At 46.9% G+C, this 7,644-nt stretch overlaps 2 long non-coding RNA genes across 2 annotated transcripts in view; both read left to right on the forward strand.

The window, feature by feature from the left end:
- LOC308581691 overlaps nt 1-7,276 on the forward strand; it is a 30,093-nt gene extending 22,817 nt beyond the window's left edge. The window contains exon 3 of the long non-coding RNA XR_014005171.1: nt 6,433-7,276. This is a non-coding gene — a long non-coding RNA (uncharacterized lncRNA). The remainder of the gene's footprint in view (nt 1-6,432) is intronic.
- LOC308581738 lies at nt 295-2,728 on the forward strand. The gene is made up of 2 exons (XR_014005231.1): nt 295-1,221; nt 1,333-2,728. It is a non-coding gene; the product is annotated as an uncharacterized lncRNA (long non-coding RNA).
- Nucleotides 7,277-7,644: the final 368 nt, after the last annotated feature.

A 7,644-nucleotide genomic window follows, 5' to 3' on the forward strand; every position in this document is an offset into this window, starting at 1 on the left:
TTTTCATCTCTGCTAGCTAATCTTTGTTCCTTGTGAAGATAATGAATAGTCCAATCCTTATCTCCTGGGCTCCTGGAGGCTGCAGGAGAATGGGGTTGAACAGGGTTGAAAATTGGTTCCAAAGTGCTGCTGAATAAATGCTGTTCCTTATCTCTCGCTTCCAGATTATCGGGACCCTTTCAAAACTCGCACAACAAATACAGGCACCGCATCTAATGCATCATTTACCAGAGCAGATCCCCGCGCGTTTGATCGGCAGATAGGCAAAAAAAAGAAAGAAAAAAAAGGGGGGTTGAGAAAAGAGAGAGAAAAATAAGGAGGGGGGTGCAGCGGGAATAAGCAACAGCCAAAAATAAAAAAATCTCAGGGTGGATGCCTGGTTCCTCCCCCCTCCCTCTAATCGCATTCACGAACGGTGCCTCTTTTTCAAAGAAGCGCGCGTGTGCGCGTATTCCGCGGGACAGCGCGTGCACACGTGCGGAGTGGCATTGCGGGGATCCTGCCGTGGAGACGCGCCATGTGAGGCTGACAGTTTCAGCCGCCTTCTCCATCGGAGTCTCCTCCTCGTTGCGCTCCAGAGGGGATAGCCACGTATATTTATTTATATTATATACCTATATCTCCTCTTAACTGCTATGGGTTCCTGGGCTGGATGAGGCGAGGCCGACAGGCAGTTTTTTCAGAGAACGAAAGGAGGAAGATGAGGGATTTTTTTATCTTTATTTTTTGTAAAGCAGAATTTTTTAAAAAACAAAACCACACACCGAACTGCCCCCAAGACCCGTAAGGTCGATCTTCTTAGGAAACCTCGCCAGGAAATATTGATCTGGACCGCTCCTGGGTGTTCATAGAAATCCGTGCAGTGATGGATCGCCTGGGGAGAGGAGGCGTTTGCTGCTTGCCGGGTCGTGAAGGGAAAGGGGGAAAGAAAAATAGACCCGAAAAAAAAAAATGGATCCTGCACTCTTTGCAAGGGACTGCTCGGCTCCTGGTCAGCAGCCAGACGGTGCCCGGTGGGGGGGGGGGTCTGCCCGGCCAGAGATTTGTGGACGGGACACCAGGAAGCTCCATAAAGCGCACAGAGCTTTTTCTTTTTGGTCTTTCAGCAGTGCATAGGTACCGGCTCCCTGGGTGCCCGAGCACCCACAAAATTCCCCATAAAGGGTCTGGGCACCCACACATTTTGGCGCCAGAGCCATGCACGCTGCATTGGCACCCAGGGTCGCGGGACCAAGCTGGCACTTCTTCAGCAGTGGGTACCTGGGTGGGGTGTTTGGAGTTGAGCGGAGGGAGGGGGCTGGGGGAGTCCCCAGGGCCATCTTTCCCTCCAAGGAGACAGCCTTACTAACCCTCGACTCTGCTGTGGGTCACCTTCTACCCCCACCTTAAGCCTCTTCTCTTCACCTCTTGTCCGAGTTGGCAGAGAACCCCCAAATTTATCCATAGCCGCCCCCCAGTCTTTCTGGAAGCAGAAGAGTTCACCACCCCGGGCTGCTTAGGTGATGGGATCTGATGAGCCCCCGGGAGGGAAAAGCTAGCAAGCCGGTGAGAATCCAAATTCGCAGGAGGCCGGTGTGGATCCCAAACCCGTGGCAATCCCCTTTCTGGTTTCATACAGGCGCACGGCGAAGAGCAGGTTTGGTAGCGGGAGGGGAAGAGGTCTGCAGGTTGGGGAGATCTCCCAGGAGTGGGGTCACTCGATCCCTTTCCAGCTCACTCTTTTGCAGATGTCACTTGGGGAGCTGGGGGTCGAAACTCGTTCCCCCTTGATCTCTCATGGCTCCCTCTGTTCGCTGGGACCTGCGGAGCTCGCTTTGCATCAGGATTAACCCTGGCGCCGGACCAAGAGTCAGACCTGGGCGACAGGAAGGAACCCTGCTTGGCTTTCCTCACTTTTCATTATCCCCGTTGTTGTTTTATTTGCTTTCAATGTTTTGGTCTTTTAACAGAGGGGAGCGATGCACATAGTGTGCATCTGATTCCTCTTGCCCAGTTTCCTTCGCTGCTCTTTCTCTCCCAGTGGTGGAAGGCGAGCTATTCATTGCACGAGATCTGTTGTTGCAGTATGCTGGGCTTTCGATGCTTCCTCGCTCTTTTCACTCAGGCTCCCGGTTCAGCCCAACAAGCAATATTATATTCCTTGTATACTAGCTGTGTCGAAATGTGTATACATTGGAGGCCTAGCATCTTTATCTGCACGTTGTTGCTCCTGAGCAAAGAAACATAAAATTCCTTTAAGGTTGAATGGAGTCCTCTAGAAGTTTCAGTAACCCATGTTTAAAGTTGGAGATTCATCACTGCTGTTCACAAATCAGGGGTGGACGGACCCGGATTCAGCTTGTCCCTTCTACACAGTCACGATTTTAGAGGAAAGGTGAAGATTATGGCACCCCTTGCGTCTTCTGGAGAGAGACGTTTTATGCCAAACCCCACACACCCCCAAGAATGTATCACTATTTGGATCAGCTTGATCTGGTGCTTACAAGAAGAAAAAAGAAAAGAAAATGAGGAAGGGATAGAAAGAAAAGCTAAGCTGTAATACGGAACATTGGCGCTGAAAAATATTCCCAGAGATGTTTTCTTCCTCCATTTTCCAGCAAAGCTCAAGCACACACAAATGCATCAAGGCCGGATAAAAGTGTTATGCAAATAATACCGCTGGCAAGTTCAAAGACAGGGAAGGAGAGATGTAAAATCAGTCCATTGTAGATCTTAACCCCCTCCCCCCCTCCCAAAAGAAATAAAAAAAGGTTTTAGTTTTATTTTAAATAGTGGGGCTGGCTTGCTGTGGCATCTTTCTTTACTTTAGTTACAGAGAAGCATAAAAACTTCAGGGGGAATTGGAGTAAAATTGCAACAGCTAAAAAAAAAAGGAGGTTGGGGGGGGGGGAGCCAACTGCACACTTCTGCCTCTATTAAAGAGGTTTTCTTTTTTCTTTTTTGCAAATGTTCAACTTGTACTTTTTTTTACAGCTACATTCACAGTTGTTCCCTCTAAAAATGGACCTGTGTTCGTTTATTAATAACCTAAACATTACGTATTAAAGACCTATGAGTGACACAGGATGACAAAAAGCTGTATTTTTCCAATATACACAAGCGCACATTTAATAACCTTCTATTGCATCTCAGCTAGGCCTTCTCCCTGATGGTTCCCATGGCAACTGAGATAAAAAAGCAGCCATTTTCCATATCTCTATGAAAGTCTATTATATTGCAGGATTAGTTCATCTTCTGCTAAGGTCAAACACAAAGTCATACAACCTGAAATATTTAGAATCCATGTACATTCATTTTTTGTAATGCCCTTTCATTTCCCACAAAAGAGTGGGCTCCCTGGAGGTTTTATTCCCCAGAAAATGCAAAGCAAAGCATTAAAAAATCATGATTAGCAGCTGATGAAAAGTTCAATTTTTCTTTTTTCTTTTTCCTTAAAAAAAAAACTATTGTTACACAGGTAGTGCATTACCCATTTATCTCTATCAACAGCAATGATTTCTAGTGATATTGAACATATAATTGGTTTCAGTTTGATTTCCTGGTGGGGAGCGCCACCTACTGGTCAGTTTTGGAAAAGATACAGGCGTTTTCCAAAACATGGGGTTTGTTTGGGATGGGTTTTCATTTGTTTGTTGTTTTGTTTTGTTTTAGTTTTAATATGGAGCTAAGATAACAAAGGTAATCTGGGTTAAAGGTAAAGGGACCCCTGACCATTAGGTCCAGTCGTGACCGACTCTGGGGTTGCGGCGCTCATCTCGCTTTATTGGCCGAGGGAGCCGGCGTACAGCTTCCGGGTCATGTGGCCAGCATGACTAAGCCACTTCTGGCAAACCAGAGCAGTGCACGGAAACGCCGTTTACCTTCCCGCCGGAGCGGTACCTATTTATCTACTTGCACTTTGACGTGCTTTTGAACTGCTAGGTTGGCAGGAGCTGGGACCGAGCAACAGGAGCTCACCCCGTCGCGGGGATTCGAACCGCCGACCTTCTGATCAGCAAGTCCTAGGCTCTGTGGTTTAACCCACAGCACCACCCGAGCTGCAATTTACTCACTTGCAAAAAGACAACAAACGATGACAGCAAGTTGATGCTGAAACATCACTTGCTCGCTGAAGCTCGATGGAAGTGTGTGCTCTGCAGTCTTGGTTTGAAAGATGAGTTATGTCAGCGGCGTAGCGTGGGTTGTCAGCACCCGGGGCAAGGCAAGTAATTTTTGCCCCCTAACCCGGGGCAAGGCAAGTAATTTGCGCCCCCTAACCCCTAACCTGCCACCACTGCCAGCTTCTTCTTGCTGCTGCCTGGTCTGGTCTGGTGTGGTTCTCTCCTGTGCTCAGCACTGCGCTGGGCGGCCGCTGCACTGTCCCTCCCCCAGATAGTCCCTCGCTCTCCGTACCGCACGCCTGGCACCCACCCACTCCACAGTGGGCGGCGACCCAGCGGCTCGGATCGGATTCGTACAGCCAGCACTGCATTGAGAGAGAGTGAGTGAGCCAGGTAGGGGCAGAGAGCTGCGAGTGCGAGCGCGCCCCCCCCAGATGTTGCGCCCGGTGTGGCCGGCCCCCCCTGCACCCCCCACGCTACGCCAATGAGTTATGTGGCATCTTTGTATCCTTAAAGCAAAGGTCTTCAACATTTTTGTGCTTTTTTAATATTTTTTTTAATTGGTTTTTCACAATTTATATAAACACAAACAATACACAATACAAACAAACAAACACATAAACAAACATGTATAATTTCAAATCCTTTTTTCTTAAACCTTACTTCACCGACTTCCCCGTACCTCCCCTTTCTGCATCCCAATTTCCAAATTTGTTTCAGCAAATCCTCCCCCTTGAGTTTATCTAATTTCCCCTTATTCTTTTCTTTTACTTAATCTTTTACAGCTGTAATCCCTTTTTTTCTATAACCTCAACATTTTAGCACTCATTAATTTTACAATATTTCTTAAGATAAATTTTGAATTTCTTCCAATCTTCTTCCGCCGTCTCTTTCCCCTGGTCTTGGATTCTGCCAGTCATCTCGGCCAGTCCCATATAGTCTATCACCTTCATCTGCCATTCTTCCAGAGTGGGTAGATCCTGTGTCTTCCAATACTTTAAGGTCTTCAACATTTTTGAGTCCATGGCTCCCTTGACCAACTGAATTCTTTCTGCGGCACCCCTCAGGGGCTCAGGAGGCCAGTTGTGTCACCCCTTGCCTGCAGAGCTGGCAGCCTCTCACCCTTTTTTGAACACCTTCCCTTATGGAGTCTCCCCTCAGCCTCCTCTCCTCTCCCCTCTCCTTGGGAGCCCTCTGGGCAGCCACAGCTGATGCCCCTGGTCTTTGAGCTGCTTTCCCTGCCCCAAAGAGAGGTGCCTTCTCGCACTGCCCCACAGGGGCCTGGGACTTGTCTGTCCATCCGCAACAGCAAGGGCTGGTGGACTGGCTGGCTGGGCTCCCTCGCCTGATTGCTCCAAGGCCACCTCAGCTCCTGGCAACCAGCACCCCCTGGCCAGTCCCAGAGGCACCATTCACCTGGGGAGCTTGTAGCCAGGGCTGCTGCAACAAGCAGCTGTGCAAGCTTTTGGGAGGCAGAGATGCGACAGGGCATCAGAGGAGGAAGGGAAGGAACAAGGGACAGAGTCCAGTGTTGCCTGCAGTACTCCTGACCTTCATTCAAGGCACCCCAGAGTGCCATGGCACCCTGGATGAAAACCACTGCCTCAAAGGGTTCTTAGGTTTCAGAACATGCCTTAGCAGGCAGACTTTGGGTGCTGTTAAATGCAACGGATACAGACACATAAGAGCCCCACCGGAGCATAGAATCGTAGAACTACAGAGTTGGAAGGTCTCCAGAGGGTCATCTAGTCCAACCCCCTATGATGCAGAAAGATCAAAGTGCTATTTGGTCCATCAGCACCCCCCACCACCACATGGTTTCCTACAGTGGCCAATCAGATAGCACCAAACCACATTTGGCCCTTTATTGCCCTTTGGAGAGGTCTGTTTGGAGCTCTTTGCTATCCTTTTTTGCTTTCACAGCACTAAATTTAAATTGGTGCCATCAGGAAACTTGACCCCCTGACTGCTCACCCCTATTTCCAGATCCCTTATGAATAAATGTAAAAGCATTGGGGGACCCTATTGATTATACTCCCTCATGTGAACCACCCACCTATCCTGTTTGCTCTCCTTTAAGCAGTTTCCACCAGCCCTTAAGAGGGCTTCTCTTATCTCATGACAGCTATATTAGCACAGGAGTCTTTGAAGCAGCACTTCAAGCGTCTCAGTAAACATTGACTACTGGATCACCCCAATCCAGTAGCCAATCCCAACTGGCTTGATGTGTAATGAGTGATTGAGTGGACTGGTGCCCAGATAAGAGACGGAGAGTAATGGGGCTGGGGTGGTACATTCCTGCTAAAGAAATATCATTTCTCCTAATCCATAGATGCTTCTCCTTGGTGAGTAGGGTGCATGCATGGGTGGAATAATCTCTACAGACCCACTTAATGGACAACAGGTTAGTGCTGCTGGCTGCTGGTTGTTGAGATGGACTTACTTGGAAGGAGAGGCTGAATGCTAAAAGAAAAGAGGGTTCTATGTGAACACAACTGCAGAACCTTTCTGGTCAAGGATGTGATGCAGTAATTCATGGCATCTGATCTCCACAAGTCTCAGGGCCCATAGTAGCCTCTGTGTATATTTCAGCCTTTGATTTGTAGCACGATTGTTCCAAAGGCTCAGGATGGAGATGTTTAAAACACAGTACTTGCATGAATAATAAAACCGAACTCTTATTTATTTATTTATTGATGTCACGATGCGTATTTGAAATATTTACATAGTATTACATATTAATTATATTTGTAAATTCACATTTTCCCCTTTCATTATGTACCAACATTTAGTCGTTTCTTATTTGCTTCTTATTTCTTGCCCTATATCTTCCCTCCACCCATGCGTGACTTCCTTGTTTTTATTTTATAACTTTATTATTGTGATTGTATTTTTGTATCTTAATTAAACATACATTCTTGTATATCTGTTTAACTTAACTTTGTGAAATCAGTCTATGCATATCAATAAATTTTTGTTGGAGCATCTTTTGGTCATGTGTTCTCCTACACACTTCCATTCCTGTTTGAGATTTTGGTTAGATTGCATTTTAATTGTTGCCGTCATTTTTGCTAATTCAATCATTAAAAAAAAAATTATGTTGCCAATTTGTCACTGATGGTACTTCTTCTGATTTCTAATTTTTAGCAGCCAATAACCTTGCGGCGGCCATTATATATAAAAAAATTCTCTTCATGAACTCTCATCATACTACCCTGTTCCTGGCCATCAAAGCCTTATACCGCGTTCAGGAAGTGCTCAGATATTAGCAATTCTCAGTGGGAAGGAATTCCACAGATCAGTGGCATTCTTCTGCACAGGGAAAAGCTTACAAGTCCTGTGTTGTTCCATTATTTGCAAAGCAGCTACAGGTACCCTCAGGTTTAGTTGGGGGCAATGGTTGACAATTTCGCCCTTCCCTTGACAGCCATCGGTCCGCTCAAAATTGCTACTCTAAGATCCATTCCAACCAGTAGATAGAAAAATGCTGTGTCCCCACATCATCTCCTTCAGCTTGGGTGGGATGATATTGATAGAACAATTT

This window comes from Podarcis bocagei (assembly GCF_964188305.1).
Source record: "Podarcis bocagei genome assembly, chromosome: 2".
Classification (NCBI taxonomy): Eukaryota; Metazoa; Chordata; class Lepidosauria; order Squamata; family Lacertidae; genus Podarcis; species Podarcis bocagei.